This window comes from Gnatocerus cornutus, chromosome 9 (genome assembly GCF_029298725.1).
Source record: "Gnatocerus cornutus isolate USDA-ARS CGAHR chromosome 9, icGnaCorn1.1, whole genome shotgun sequence".
In the NCBI taxonomy this organism is placed as follows: Eukaryota; Metazoa; Arthropoda; class Insecta; order Coleoptera; family Tenebrionidae; genus Gnatocerus; species Gnatocerus cornutus.
Genome location: NC_142241.1, coordinates 2437858 through 2453957, shown reverse-complemented (window position 1 = coordinate 2453957; position 16100 = coordinate 2437858). Strand labels below are relative to the sequence as shown.

At 31.0% G+C, this 16100-nt stretch overlaps 1 pseudogene; it reads right to left on the bottom strand.

Annotated features, from left to right (window-relative positions):
- Positions 1–1867: 1867 nt before the first annotated feature.
- LOC148167747 (uncharacterized) lies at positions 1868–7447 on the bottom strand (annotated as a pseudogene).
- Between the last annotated feature and the right edge of the window lie 8653 nt (positions 7448–16100).

Here is a 16100-nt window from a genome sequence, read left to right as displayed (position 1 = left end):
ATGATTTAAAAAGATTCAAAATAAATTTTTTACAATAAATAAAAAAATGACCAATACTAAAGAGAACAAAATTGTAGCAGAATATTATACACCATTAAAAACAAGACAACCATCTGAACTCCAACAATTTCAATGAAGTAACTCAAATGAGAAATCGTAATTTTGCCATTGAATATCTCAATTCGACTGTAAATAAAAAACTAACAAAGACAGAATTTTGCAAATCTAAAAATATTTCTAGCAATTCCCTAAATATGGGACTAAATTCAGTTGGAATTAAGATTGCATGTAAAACGAGAACAAATGAGAACAAACGGGAACAATCCGGGACAAAAGAGAACAAATCGGAACAATTGGGAACAAAAGAGAGAAAAAATAAAATAAAAAAATATTCGATAATGTAGAACATAAAGCAGGTAGTCGTAAAAATATAAGTTTAGATGAAGAAGCACATAAATTAATTAGTAAATCTTTAGAAACTTTTCAATCATAAATGGACAAACTAGTTTCATACATTCCCAACGATGAGAAAGAAAAATGGAAAAAAGATTTAAAACCTATTATTACTGAAATAGACAGATTAGAAGATGGAGCAAAAATAGTCGGTTTCAAACAAGAAGTAGTAGATAAATATATTGCAAGAGCTAACAGCTAATTTATTCCTTGAACAATTAATTATGACAGACTGTGAACTAGAATCCGCTAATAATAAAATCGATGAATTGGAATATAAATTAGACAACTACAATAATTATGATCCTAAGAAATTAGCAGAATTAAGAAACAAAACAGTAGTAATACCATCAAACATCGATGATGTAAAGAAAAGAACTCTCAAAATATTTGAAAGACATACTAAAAATATGAGAGCAATAAATGAAAAAACTCAAAAATTGTAAATTAAATGGAAAGTACTGTATTCAAGAATTTAAATATATTCAATGAAGAATATCCAAAATTCAGAAAAAAGTCTTATTCAACAAGTTAATAAATTAAAAATTATTATTTTTATTCTTGCGTTTACTATCGTAATTGTTATTATTGTTTTCTTAATTTATTACTTCAACGCTAATAAAAAATAGTTCAACAGTGTCCATGAACGTACCTATGATGATACTAATACGTGTCCATAAGCTAATGTATCTGTAGAATTAGGTAAAAGATATCTTTTATCATCTTTCCAACTTAGAGACTTTTTCTTTACTTCTTCAGTAAAAATATCATGTTTATGACTCCTAATCACTCTCTGTCTATGGAAGTATTCAGTTTGATTGAATAAGCAATTTTTGTAATCTTCAAAACTTATTTCTTTCTTCAATACTGCTTTCTTGATACCTTTTAATTTTTTTGAAACACACGTTTCAGTTCTGTAACTGTACATTTTTGACCTTAAACCTATGTATTCTAATATCTTAATACCATTCAATTCATCTTTGAATTTCCCTATTACTTTCTTATTTTTATCAGAATATAATGGATGGTCCTTTGGATAATCAGATGTATCAAAATAGTCGGGTTTGTTTTCCATAAATTCATAGAAATCAGCCATTTTAATCTCATATATGAAACTGTCGGTATCTCCATAAAGAAGTTTTATTTTTTCATTAAATTCTTTTTTAATTACATTGTAATGGAAGTTATACATTAATAATTTCGATAAATCTAATACGGCTTGCCCAATGTAAATTGGTTTATTAAACAATACTTTGGTTTTATAATTGTGAACTGCTGCCAGGTGTTTGCTAAATATAGTTCTGTGTTTAAAATTAGGTTTGTTTATCGCTTTTTGTAATTTTTCTTCATCACAATATAATTTAATATTTTGTTGGTTTCTAACAGATTGCATACTTACCATATGGTGCATTAACCATTAGTTTCCAGAAATCTTTTTCAAAATCATTTTTCGCCTTCTGTCTTTGTTCAGTATTAAATTTTACATATGGTGCTATGAAATTTGACTGAGTAAATTTTATACCTCTGTGAACCTTTGTTATTCTAATACCTAAACTTTTGTAAAGTTTTAATGTTTTGTAATGAATTATATAATTTTTCTTATCATAGAAATGACAAAGTAGTTTTTCTACTTTTCCGCCCGGGGGAATTCTATTTTCCGGAGCCAAAGGCAAGTCATTGAATTTGTTATGAATAGCCAAGTCTACAGGGAATGCTAAATCAACTTCTAAAACATAACCGGTATCACTATCTGATAACAGTATACCATCAACATTTTTAATTTCATCACAAGTCAACCATTTAAAGTTTTTTTCTGGTAATCTCTGAGATAAAGCCCATCCATATAGATTATTAGCATCTATATAGATAATCTGAGTATTTTCATCTGCCTGCGAATACCTGTTACTACACTGTGAAATACCTCCTCTAATTCCGTTTTCAAAAAACAAATACATTTCATAATCAGTTAATAATTCCAACTTCACTGAAGTATATTTGAGCATACAGTCCCAAGCTAACCCCGGAGTTGTATAATACCAAACAGGATCCAGTCCATAACTCTTTTCTAAACATAAATCTCTAAAATTTTCAAATACATCAGTTAATAGCAAAACATCTAGTTTTAAGTATAAATCATGCCATTCACCCAAGTTTTCAATTTTAAAATATTTCCATACTTTCACTGCATGTTTGAATTCTTCTTGAGAAATTCCTTCTTTTGTGAGCGAAGAATAAAATTTATCTATTGATGGAAGTTTTGTTTCAGAAAATTCCTTTTCTAATTATCTTGCTTTTTTCTTTCCTAAATAACACATCTAATTCATGATTTGAAAAGTATTTAATTATTTCTCTCAACTGACTTGATTCCAGATTAGATGACAAATTGTCTAGGCTACTTGCTAAAAATCTAAATGAATCGATAAATCTCAGTTCGATATATCCATTATCATCCATTCTTAAAATTTTACTGAAAGAAATATATTTCTCTTCGTTATTAGGTATTAATTTCAATTGACTTTTATCTTCTCCTAGATTTTTTATAAACAAATGACAATCGTAAGCGCTTAAATTATGAAACAAAATTGGAATAAACAATGGTTGTCTATATTTCAAATTGCATTTTCTACAAGCAGCTCCTCTATATTTTCCAGTGTATTGATCATGATCTCTTACTTTTGGGTTTTCTATAGAAAAAAGATAACAAATTTTTGTTTTTTTATATTCTTCTAGTTCGATATCTTTTATGGGTTTATTTTCTTTTAATAACTTGTATATTGTTCTGGCATATTCAGTTATTCTTTTTATAAAACATTTATCACTTTCCTCTCCTCTGTAAATTTCCAATGGGTTACCAATATTATTATAAGCACTCTTAATGTATAATCCATAACCACAGGGAATATGAAATTGTGTTTTATGAGTATATGATGTTTCAGGATTTGGTTCGCATGTATGAATAGGTTTCAGAATAGATTCAAAATCAGAATAAATTACATACGGATGTCTTAACATTCTTTGAATATTTTTAAATTTTAATATATTATCTTCAGGCATGTTCGGAACACATGGTTCATTACTAAAGCACACATTTTGATGTTTCTTTAAAGCATCTTCAGTTCTAGCGGAGTAGTTTAAACATCTTCTACAGAAATGTTTTTTGTTTCTATTTACTTCCAACTGATCATTCAACAATCGACTCAAATTCTTGATCCAACAATAATGATTTTTGTCTTTATTTCCAAAGTATAGTAAGTCGATATTCATTTCATATATTTGCTTATTATTATGATACAAAGGATAAAATATTTGTTCTTCGTAACTAAACACGGTAACATTAATTTTATTATGTGATTCAAATTTAGGTATGTCCTGGATTTTGACAGGAATTTAATTCATTTATATATTCCGGCTTATTATAATGATTCAGTCTATCTACGTGTTCTTTTGCTTGATGTAAACATGATATTACGCTGTACATAAAGCATTTATTATCGTTGTTTTTAACATTAACGCAAGCTTTTTTATCTTTAATCCACTTGGGTAATTCTACATATGAATTTCCGCTTAACGGTGTATATTTGTTTATATTAATGCGCAAATAATTTATATTTTTCAAAGTCCATCCAGATCCCTTATCTTGCAATTCATCACATCTTGATATAAATAAATCCTTTTGTTCATCCCAATATTCCTCCAGATCATCTTGTTCTCTTAGTATAACATTTGGTAACTGAAATTTATGTATCATTATAAAGTCTTCATTTTCCAGTTTCATAAACTCGCATTCCATCTCTAAATTGATTTTAATATTTTTATGGAGATTTAAAGCATTTATAACTACTTTAATAGCCTTTTCTTTTATCATATCCATATATGTTTCTATATCTATACCTTCTTCTAGATTATTATGCTGATAGGTTAATAATCTTCCTTTAAAAGCAACCTGAACTAAAATAAAATCTGGCTCTGGATTATGTCTTGCTTTATGCAACTGCATTCGACTTTCCTTAATATATTTTCCACATTCATCACACTTGATCTTTTTTACTCTTTCTTTTTTCGGTTTAGAAAATATGCCATCATTAAACGGAAAGCTCTTTTTGTTTTCTCTTGTTATTTTTAATTGCTCTTCAGCATGAATAATCTCGTTTACCAATTCTGCCTTATTGTATCTTTTAATGTATCTTATACCTAAAGATTTTGCCATATTACGTAATTCAAGCAAACGACGACTATTCAAATCATGTTTTAATTTATGCAAATGTATTCGAGTTTCCTCGATATATGTTCCACATATATCACATTTGATCTTCTTTACTCTATTTTTTTTTGGTTTAGCAAATATATCGTCATCAAACTGAAATGTTTTTAGGTTCTTTTTGTTTTCTTTCTCTTTATGTAGCTGCATTCGGGTGCTTTTGATATATTTTCCACATATGTCACACTCGATTTTCTTAACTCTCTTTTCCTTTGGTTTAGCAAATAAATCATCATTAAATGAAAATATTTCTGAATTCGCTTCGCTCATTATTTTGTTTTCGTTTTTTATTTTCTCATGTAATCGCTCTTCAGCTTTAATAATAGCTTTAATCAAGTCTGCTTTATTATATTTTCTAATATATTTGATGTCTAATGATTTTGCAATATTAAACAGATCAGATAAACGTAGATTACTCAAGTTCCTTCGTTCCATTTATTATAGAAAAAAATCTAACAAACAATTTTTAGCAAATAAATAAATTCAATCCATTTTTATGCAAATCTGTTTTTATATGCCTTTTAAAATTAGTTCTAGTGTAATATCTACCACAAACACATACCAAACGAGTAGAATTAACTGCTTTTTTACATTGTTTACATGTTTTTTCATATTTATTTCTATAGTTATAAAAATCACCTGGACATTTTGGTTCTAAACAAACCGAGCAACGACTAGTCATTTATTAGAAAATTTATTCATCAAAGACTTCAAGATTAGGAAAGTGTATTTTAAGAAAACCTAATTTTGCCAAGTTTAACATATTGTTTTCATACATTTTAAATTGATTATGCATATTTTTAAATACTAATCGTTCAAAGTCATTATTTGGTTTGCTTCTCATATCGTTAAACTTTTTTTGAAACAGTTGCCATGCTTCTTGGTCATCGTTATGTAAGCGATTCATTTAATTTATTACATTTTTTTTCACAAGAAATTATCCATAAACAGTGAGTGCTAAAACACACTGTCCCTGTTTAGGTAAAATTGTGAGAAGCCTCGAGATTCAAAAAATATGTGTTGTATATGGAGGTGATCAATTTAATGTTTATTTAATTAATTGTCGAAAAAAATAATACTTGTAATCAATCAAATTACATATGAAGAAATAGAGTAGATGGAATGAATGAATATATACAAAATGATTAAAAATTTTAAAGAATTAATAATGATGTTGAATAACAATAAGGCAAAAAAAGTTATGAAATATTATTTTAATTAAAAGAGTTGGTAGATAAATAGGAAAATTACGGTAACGAATATAATCTTTTAAAGCAATATAAAATTAATCCTAATCCATTAAACCAGTTTGAGTTTATAAATACAAATAACTAGTCCTATAAAATTAATTTGAGTACGTGGTTTACCGATCTATGGTTTCCGTTATTCAAAAGAAAAATATAATAATAACAAATGATCTTTTATGCTTTATACAATATGGAATTTCAGTGGAGGATAGCTATCTCCCACTGAATTTACACGATATTAAGAAAGATTTAAAGAAAATTTTAGGAAATTATAAAATACAATACCAAATAATAAATTATGATAATATTAAAAATGAATTATCATATTATAAAAAAAATAATAACAAAAGATATTATATAGGTTTCACCAAATAATTTAAAAAAAACAATAAGGATTTTATTGGGTGTTCGTAATTTTAAATCCCTAATTATATAAAAATTATTAAATACAAATACAAAAACAGCTCAAGAAATTAGAGAATACTATAATATTACTTTGGAAGAAATATTTTATTCATATTTGGAATACACTAAAGACTTTTATTTGAATATAGAAAAATCACTCCATAAAGAGAATCAGATAAAGCAAATTGAAACGATAATCTGAAATTAAGAGAGATTGTCATGTTTTTTAGTCCGCATAAATCTAAGTGTGGGAAAGACATGTTTTCATGATAATTTAATCGATGATGACAACGTAAACAGATAACTCATCTTTTGATAACAAAAATTTTTGGACTGCAGATGTAAGGATCATTTTTAATGTATTTTGACACGCTGAATTCAAATCTGTGCTCAGTTTTTCTCCATCAAGTCTAGATTTTGAAATAGCATATGATTGTTGACCCCTCGTGATTGGTCGCGGGTCTCTGTCAAACTGAAAATATATTCAGAAATGGCAAGTAGAAAGTGTATGTTGTGAGTATGTTTTGCGTGGCTGTGATAATTATAACCTAAACCTACCTACCCAGTGTCATTTCTATCCAAACATTCCCTAATGTAAATTCTGAAAATTCTTGGATGTAAGTTGCTGTAGGTACGTTCTTTTTGGGAAAATCTTGTGAGAAATTACTGGATGACAAGTGCGAAGTCAAATAATAAACGTTTTTATAAACTGAATATAGGTAGGTATGCCCCTTTAATTATTCTATTAATTGCTATCATGTTTTGGGCGTGAAAACAACGTTTCTTCTTTTACGACATTGGAAAACGATACACTATACCACGTGGCTGTTCAGATGTTTCATTTATTTTAATTTTCGACACAACCGTTAAAAATTACCGAAAAGCAGACGACTTATATTTAACTTATAAACTTATAATACTATTAATAAATAACAAGACATTTTATTACTTACCAGCAGCTTTAACAATTAACACCAAACCAACACTGAAACGACTGAAACTGTCAATCATCTGTCAACGCAGAACGCAGCGGAACGGACAAAACTGAATTATCGACCGAAAGAGCGTCGCGCGCCATCCTGGTCTAGATGGCGCTAAGCATATTATGGTTTTAAGGTCACTAGATCAAAGTGTCTGTTTTTATAAGGTACCGCCATTAGTTTTCAGTGCGCAATTCAAGAGGGACATACATAGTCCATAAAGCAATGGGTTAGAACGAGACGCAAGATTCTAGGGAATTGTCATAAAATTGTTGACGTAAAATTTGTCATTAACAAAATTTAAGGTTATCTTCAAATTATTTGTTCAAAATACACTTTAATAAATCGTGGGTACAAAAAGAAAATTGGTTCCAACATTATAACAGACTATGTGAATACGTAAGAGGTGAGCGAACCGACATTAGAACCTATTCCATTTTAGCACGTTAAGGAGGTGCAACACTCAGAAACGGTCTCGGACTTCAAGCACTGTCTTTTCTAATCTCCAACGATTCGACTTGTATGCAGTAACGCCCTAATTAGAATATGCTATCAGCACTTTTTATATTGTAGCTTATGCAGACAATGTGGTAGTAATGATGTGATGTAAAAGGAACTGAGAGAAAGCATTGCATAAATGGAAGTAGCAAATACATGAGCAGAAAATGAAGTACATGAGATATTCTTCAAGCGCTATTAAGAAGAGAGAGTTTACAAATTTGTACATGTTTAAGATCTTGATTGAGTTAATACAGAACAACTGCAATTATCATTAACATCAACAAAACGAATATCAGGAGCAAATATTAAGGTTATGGCAAAATTATTTAACACCCTAAAATACAAAATTAAATCTATTTCTAACACTACAGGAGACCATTTGAATACGTAAGAAGTGAGTGAGCAAACCAACATTACTATCAATCCCATTGAAGTGCGAGTCATGTGTTTGAGCCTCTAGCGTTGTTTTTGGCAGTGTTTCAACGATTCCACCTGTATACAGTAAGGGCATAAGTGTTATAAATTCTTTATATGTTGTGAACTGTAGCGAGAAATACAGGGTGGGCCAACGAAAACGAAACAGAGGCGTTTTGAAGCACTTACCGGTGGAATTTCAAAAAACGCTGAGACCGGTCAATTTTGGTTGTGAGGGGGACACACAACACACGTATTTTCAACTTTTTGCAGTCAGCTCCCTAAGAGGGGTGAAATTAACTCATTTCATTTTTAAAGATAGGTATAGGACATGGCACCTTTTTTGAAAGGTCCATTGAAGACCTTTACAGTGATATAATATTTTTTTTATTTCTAAACCCTATAAAAATTTTTTTGAAAACGAAACTTTGGCGTTTTGAGGCACTTACTGGTGGAATTTCCAAAAATGCCGAGACAGGTCAATTTTAGTTGAAAAGGGGACACACAACACACGTATTTACAACTTTTTGCAGTCAACTCCCTTTGAGGGGGTGAAATTAAGCCCTTTAATTTTTAAAGATAGATATAGGACATGGCACTTTTTTTGAAAAGCCCATTGAAGACCTTTACAGTAATATAATTTTTTTTTATTTGCCATTTTTGTTAGAATGTATTTTTCAACTTTGGGGTAATTTCCACCCTGTTGATAAGGTTATTCTAAAAAATACAAAATTGCTATTGTTTTTGAAATAAAATGTACGTATTTTAGTGCTATACATGCCTGGTTATGTTGATAGATATGTACATAAATTCATCGCAACTGTTTAGTGCTAATATTTTTTTATAGAGGTTAGATAGAAGAAAAAAAATTCTATCATTGTAAATGTCTCCAATGGGCCTTCAAAAAAAGTGCCATGTCCTTTACCTACCTTTAAAAATTAAAGGGGTCAATTTCACCCCTCATAGGGAGTTGACTGCAAAAAGTTGTAATTACATGTGTCGTGTGTGTCCCTCACATCTAAAATTGACCTGTCGCGGTGTTTTTTGAAATTCCACCAGTTAGTGCCTTAAAACGTCCCAAATTCGTTTTCGAATATTTTTTTATAGGGCTTAGAAATAAAAAAAATATTAATATTACTGTAAAGGTCTTCATTGGGCCTTTCAAAAAAAGCGCCATGTCCTATACCTATCTTTAAAAATTAAAGGGGTTAATTTCACCCCTCAAAAGCAGTTGACTGCAAAAAGTTGAAAATACGTGTGTTGTGTGTCCCCCTCACAACTAAAATTGACCGGTCTCAGCGTTTTTTGAAATTCCACCAGTAAGTGCCTCAAAACGCCTCTGTTTCGTTTTCGTTGGCCCACCCTGTATAAAAATTATAAGACCTAAAGAAGAACTGAGAAAAAGCATTAGGACGGACATACATGGAAAATGCAAGTAACGCGTATAGTGAGGAAATGACTAATAAGAGTATAATAGTTGAAAAGTTTGAATGTGGAAAAATATTCAACAACTTGAGGGTGCACAACACTGAAATACAGATTGTTGCAATGAAACCTTGTGATTTTCTTATGAAGTAACAAGAAAATCAATGATTAATTTCAGGTAAAATGAAGATTCAACGTTGTATCCAAAAACCAAAGAAATAGTGCAGCATATTAACTCAACGACAATAAAATAATTTTAATCAAATCTTTTATTCTACTACATTTTCTCCATGAATGTATAGCTATGAGTTAGCACCCATGTGTTTAAGGACCTTCGTACGCCACTTAGAACTGTAGAACCTGTTTTGCCTCTCTTATGTGTATTTCTTGTTCTATTGCATTTTCAGTGTTCCCTTTCATTATGAGGAAGCAGCAGTTGCTTCAAGCCAATCATCTTCTGCCGCTGATGTTGAAAGCGATGTTGTATCTCCCTCCTGAGGCTGTGTATCTGCAGTGTTCAGTGCAATGACTGTATCTTGTCCCTCTGCTGTTTTATGAGGTGCCTCTTTTAGATTAGGGTAGCAAGTCAGTTGTTCCTACAACACATTTTGATGACGTTTCCCGGTGAGGCCGACAAACTTACACTTTACAAGATTTTTGCTTATTTTTTAGGCCAATATTGAAACATTTCTGTTCATAACGCAGGTTTTGTGATGTAATCCTTCTGCCATTTTCTTGTCCATAGATTTGATTTTCAACTCATATTAACAATAAGATGAACGAGTTATTCGCCTGAATGCAAGAAGTTCATGTTGGTATTGGGGCTATTGAAACACAAAAGCGATTGAAGACAAATTGGGGGAACATTATTTAAATTTAGTTCACGGAATTCGTAAACTAACAGGTACAAAATTCCATAACCTTATAAGAAGTACTCAAGGGTTCATATACAAAAACCAACTTTAGTATTCCTCCAATACGTACTGCTTAACCAATGTCACAATGATTGTCGGCTTCGATAGGGCTTCCATCTACCTTCTATTTGGAGTTTTCTGAAATTAGTGGAAAGTCGTCGTACATAAAACGTCAAATAGTATTTACTTACGGCGGAGGAAACAAATACAGCATAACGATTCGTGTTGAGAAATCGCATATTCAAACCATTTTATTACAAACGATATTTGACAAGAATTGACAGTTCATAAAGCAATGTGTCCACACAAACAACACAAAATTTAGTGCGCATGTAGAGATAGACAGAAGATATCGTTCTCTTTCTTTTTTGTCACTAACAGCGGTACCTTATAAAACAGACAATTTGATCTAGTGACCTTACACTTTTTGACAGGAACTTTTAAAAGGCCCGAGCGGGCAGGCCTCTTAAGGCTCTGTCCTACCCCGGCCGAAGTGCATAGGAAATAGCGCAAAACGCCATTACTTTTTACGGCCACAAATTAAGAGTTGGAGTTTTGATTTTTTTTGTACGTGTAGACAATATCGAAATGTACACGGGAAACTCTGCGATTTTCAAAAATTCTTAATAGATTTATTTAAAAAAAATAAAAACTGAAAAAACGCCATGTCGTTTTACGGGCACAGTTTTAGGAATTTTTGCTTGAACTACGACTTGATAGATAGAGAATTGTATTCTACACCCGGGAAACTCCTTGATTTTTTTCAATTATGAATAGTTTTTTTAGAAAAAAATAAAATGTAATGTAAAAATGATTCCCAATTTTCTAAAAGTCGGCAACCAACACTTCAAAATACAAATGATTTACAACCCCTCACAGCAGGGGTCTCTAATCCTAATGACGGTTCGACGACTACGGCTCGACCGAGTCGGGATTGACCATTGGAACCCCAACCAGATACCTACTCACTACCGAGAGCTAAAGCTCATGAATACCATAACATTTTAATCTCATTCTTATCAAGAATATTATTACTAAATTTTCTTGCCAGGCATAAAGTTGGCCCAATTACCAACGAACGAAAATTGTAATTATCAATTAAATTACACGCAATTAATAATAAAGAAAATGAATTATAATACCCCTCTTTTTTTAAATAACCTAGTTTATACTTTTCCAAGTTGAGACTCGTTATTATGGCCCTGCAATAACGATTACCGCAAACATTAGCAGTGGTTTCGAGGTTGTAAAAAACCCTGTCATAAATTAGTTCTTAGGTAGTCCGAGAGGTCTCAAACCAGGACCGGGCCGCAATTTTTTTTTTCTTTTCTCCTTTCATTTTAAAATTTAGTAAATAAAATAAATCCCTGATTGGTATAATTTGTATATGAAAAAAAAAAACAAAACAAACAATTAATCGGAATCATAATAATGATTTCTTTAGCATCTGATGAAAGATTCTTTGAAATCTGTTAAAACAAAATGATTGAGTAACGAATATATATTAGAACATAATTACTTACTCAACCAAACTTGAAAGGGTGTTAAAGGAGTCTTGAAAAAGACTGTTTTAGTAAAATCACAACCAGAAAAACAAACAAACAAACAGAACGCAACTGAACACCTTACTGCTTAAGACTACCTGATTAACCCTTAAAACCTGCCCTTATTAGGATTTACCAACGGATTGAGGGTATTATGGAATTATCTCTAAATTTTCCAACAAGACGAGAGGAGACAGTTTTTCTAAAACTATTTGAATAGAGTTTAAGCAAACTTTTGTACCTGGCAGACGTCATTCAATTATCATCTGTACAAGATCTTTTTTTCCAAATTTTTCACCAAATGTTGCTCTTGTGCTTGGCTACAGAAATTGAGATAAACTAACTCTTGTAATAGTATAGTTTCAGATACAGAAAATTGTTGGATCAAATCTTGGTGTTGACAAAAATTGTTTCATCAAAAATACAATTTACATATTTCCAAACACCAAATTTCGCAAAAAATGTTGACGCCTGTTTTGATAGCAATCCTACCATTATCAGAGCGATGATTAAACAGTTTAATCTAATTTAAAACTAATTTTATCCTTATCCAATGTACAGCATCATTACGCTAATTAGCAAACTTTTATCAAATTATCATTAGACACATCAACAGCATTTAAATCATGAGAAAAAAAGTTTTGATCGAATTGGCTTATGATAGGTATGTATGGTTTACTATTACGAACAGAGTTGGCACCAAAAGCACTGTTGTGTCCGGTGCGGTCCTGGTCGAACCCTAGTGATGAGTTGCAACCACAATTTATGGTCTGCATTGTAGAGCCATTTAACTTTTTCACAAAGACGTACCCTCATAAAAACGAGTCTCAACTTGGAAAAGTATACCCCTTCGGATTGACACATTTCTAAGAAGTAAAATTCTGGCTTGCTAATGTTATTTGCAATCAGTGTTTACAAATATTTAATACTTTTAAAATAAAAATTTTTAAAAGAAAAGACCTTATCTTTCGTATAATTGAGATGCACTTTTGTTTTGAGACGTCAAATTTTGAATTAACTATTGGATCTCAAAATCTATCCTTTGGATTTCAAAAATATGTACTTAACAAGTAATTCAGTAATCGCTATGCTTTTTCCAAATGTTAGACTTGATCTTTATTGATTTATCGACTATAAATTTGAACTCGAACATAAAATACAATGCAATTTTCGAGATGCAAAAATAGTAAGGTAGTAAGGCTAAGTATTTTTTTACCCAAGATTTTTATTGTTTGTTAGTTTGTTGCGAATTAATCTCATATTTTCCAAAGCGATGAAAATAAAAAATAAATAAAAAAATAAATAACAACACATACAGCCGCGGACACAAAATCTTAGACGTCATTTTTCTGACGTTTCAAAAATTTAAGTGTAATCTGTGCTTTACTGTCATTGCCATTTAAAACATCAAAGTATTGACAAGTTGACAATTAAGAATTATCAAGACTGAAACGAATAAAATTAGAATATTATCTTTAGTACAGAGCGGTATGATCTACAGTCAGTTCCTTGCAATATTGAAAACCCTGAAAATTTTGAAATTAAAAAATTATAACTCAAAATTGATGTACAAAGTTTTAAGTGGGGTTTTACACCATGCGACAATTAAATGACATTGACGTCTAAGATTTTTTGTCCGCGACTGTATAATGTACAGGTGTCCGGGAAGTAGCACACCATCTTGAAAGGAGGTAATTGGGTGGTCCGCCAGAATACTAAAAAATTTAAAAAAAAGTGCACTCTCTATTTTTGCAGGAGGACTAAACGAAAATTAGGAAAATGGCAACATTGCTGAACTGTTCCCCCAATAATTTAAATTTCTAGTATTCAAAGCCATAGTAACGTCGGTGTTGTATTGTTGGCGTTAGTCAGGTCGGTTCATGAACGAGTAATGAAATTATGGTTTCATGTGAACAATGTCACACTGATAGAGATTGTTGATTACAAAATTTTATAAACAGTTTTCTGGCATTTCTAACAAGATTTTTTCAATTTTTTTTTGCACCATGCCTTTGCGTAAAATGTCCTTTAGGTACCTAAAATTACTGCACAGAAATCGTTAATTTTGGCATTAAACTTTTCCTCTTTACTCCATCAAAACTCGAAAAATTGAAGACATGATTTTTTTTAACATTTTTCCGGTGATCTATGGCATTATGATACAGTATTACAGTGGTGCGCGACTTTCCGGACACCTGTATGGATCGAGAGATCAAATAAAAACTCACCCTCAGTTGGGTTTGTTTCTTTTGATTCTGTCATGTGAAGTGTCGGTTAATCACATTTTAAAGACAATTTAATATAATACTTGGAATTCTTCTAGAACGATGGATTAGCTTTCTTGCTTTTAGGACTCTACCTGAAAACTGGTAATGACTATGTTTTCTTCGCAAACCCCACTCTAATTTCTCTACCTGTCAAAGCACATTTACACAGATTTTAAAACTAATTTTGTTTTCCAAAATAGTTTACCTGAAATATTTTGTTTTATTTGAAAGTGCTCAAAACACACATGCGCCAGATTTTTAAATTTGTTGCAATGAATTTTATTAATAACAGCGTAAACATTGAAGCAAAAGAAATAACAAGATGGGAAAACATCTTTATTTTATTCATTTCAATTTATTATCATTAATGATAATTTTCCAATACATTAAATTATATTCGAGGGACATCGTATTTCGAAATAAGAAAAATCTATGAAACAAACTCTGAACCAAGGCAAACTTATCTGCCTGGTTTATTGCTTTACTGCGGTAGAAAATATGCTAATTTTACAGAGAATTTTCACCCTTATGGATGATTGGCATGTGTCAAATGGTTAGTATGTTGGGTTGCATATTTTTCAAAACACGAATTTTAGTTGAGGGGTAGAACAGCCTTAAGGGTCCCGCACCGTAAAGCGCAGAATACCGCTTGGCAATGCAAAACGAAAATCCAAATTGCGGTCACATCCTATGAGTTGGAATAGTGAACGAAATATGAATAAGTTGCTGAAACACTTTTGTTTTAGGGTACGAAGCCGGTTTTTGAAAGAAGTTGTTAATTGTTTTTATAAAAAATAAAATGTTTAAATTCTAAAATCCATTTTCAGAAGAAGTTATAAGCCGTACCGTTTTAAAAAAATGCCGAGGTTGTAGCAACTTTTATTTTACATTATGGTACGAAGCCGTTTTTTCTTAAAAGTCGCAACTTTTTTAGTTATTGTGAAAAAAGTCCATCACAAAATAGGGCAATTTTTGCAAAGATAGGCAACTCAACATTCTTCTGGATGCATGATTTACGATATGCAGTTAAGTACTTAATACTCTTCATGGGGTGTCTGTCCCTTTATGCCTGCAGTGAAGAGACCCAAATTTTCATCCTGTCATAAAAGAATCCGAGTTTTCAAATACAATTTTTACTTCATGGGTTTCGAGTCAACAAGTTAACTTAATTTTATTTAAATTATTGTGTAAACCGGCTCGTAATATGAAAATGCATAAAATTGATAATACAAATTTTAATGTTTTTATTGTTTCGAAATTATGTCAATTTTTACACTATGTATGTTTTCAAATTTATTCAAAAATAAAATTTTTATCCTTTCAATTTAACACCATTTCTGTAGTTTACTAAATGGCCTGAATGTCGTTGAATTGGTTGAATCTCTCATTTTGCAAATCTTGCAAAATTACTTGCATTTTCGCTAGCTAAGTACGAATAATTTTTTCAATCGTAACTGGATCCGATTGTGATAATTTTAACAAAAATTTCTCTGGTAGAGAGGTATAGTAACCTCAGTTGACATATACCTAGTAAACATTTTATGGCTTAAGTCAAACCACCCATAGAAATAAAACTGGGTGTTGTAAACTGCAGCCGACAAAGTTCTAGGTAGAGAGTTGACCGATGGTTGAATAGGCCCGCACTCATTTCGTGCTCATTTATGGTCTCCAATCGCAAGGATTAGTACTGCC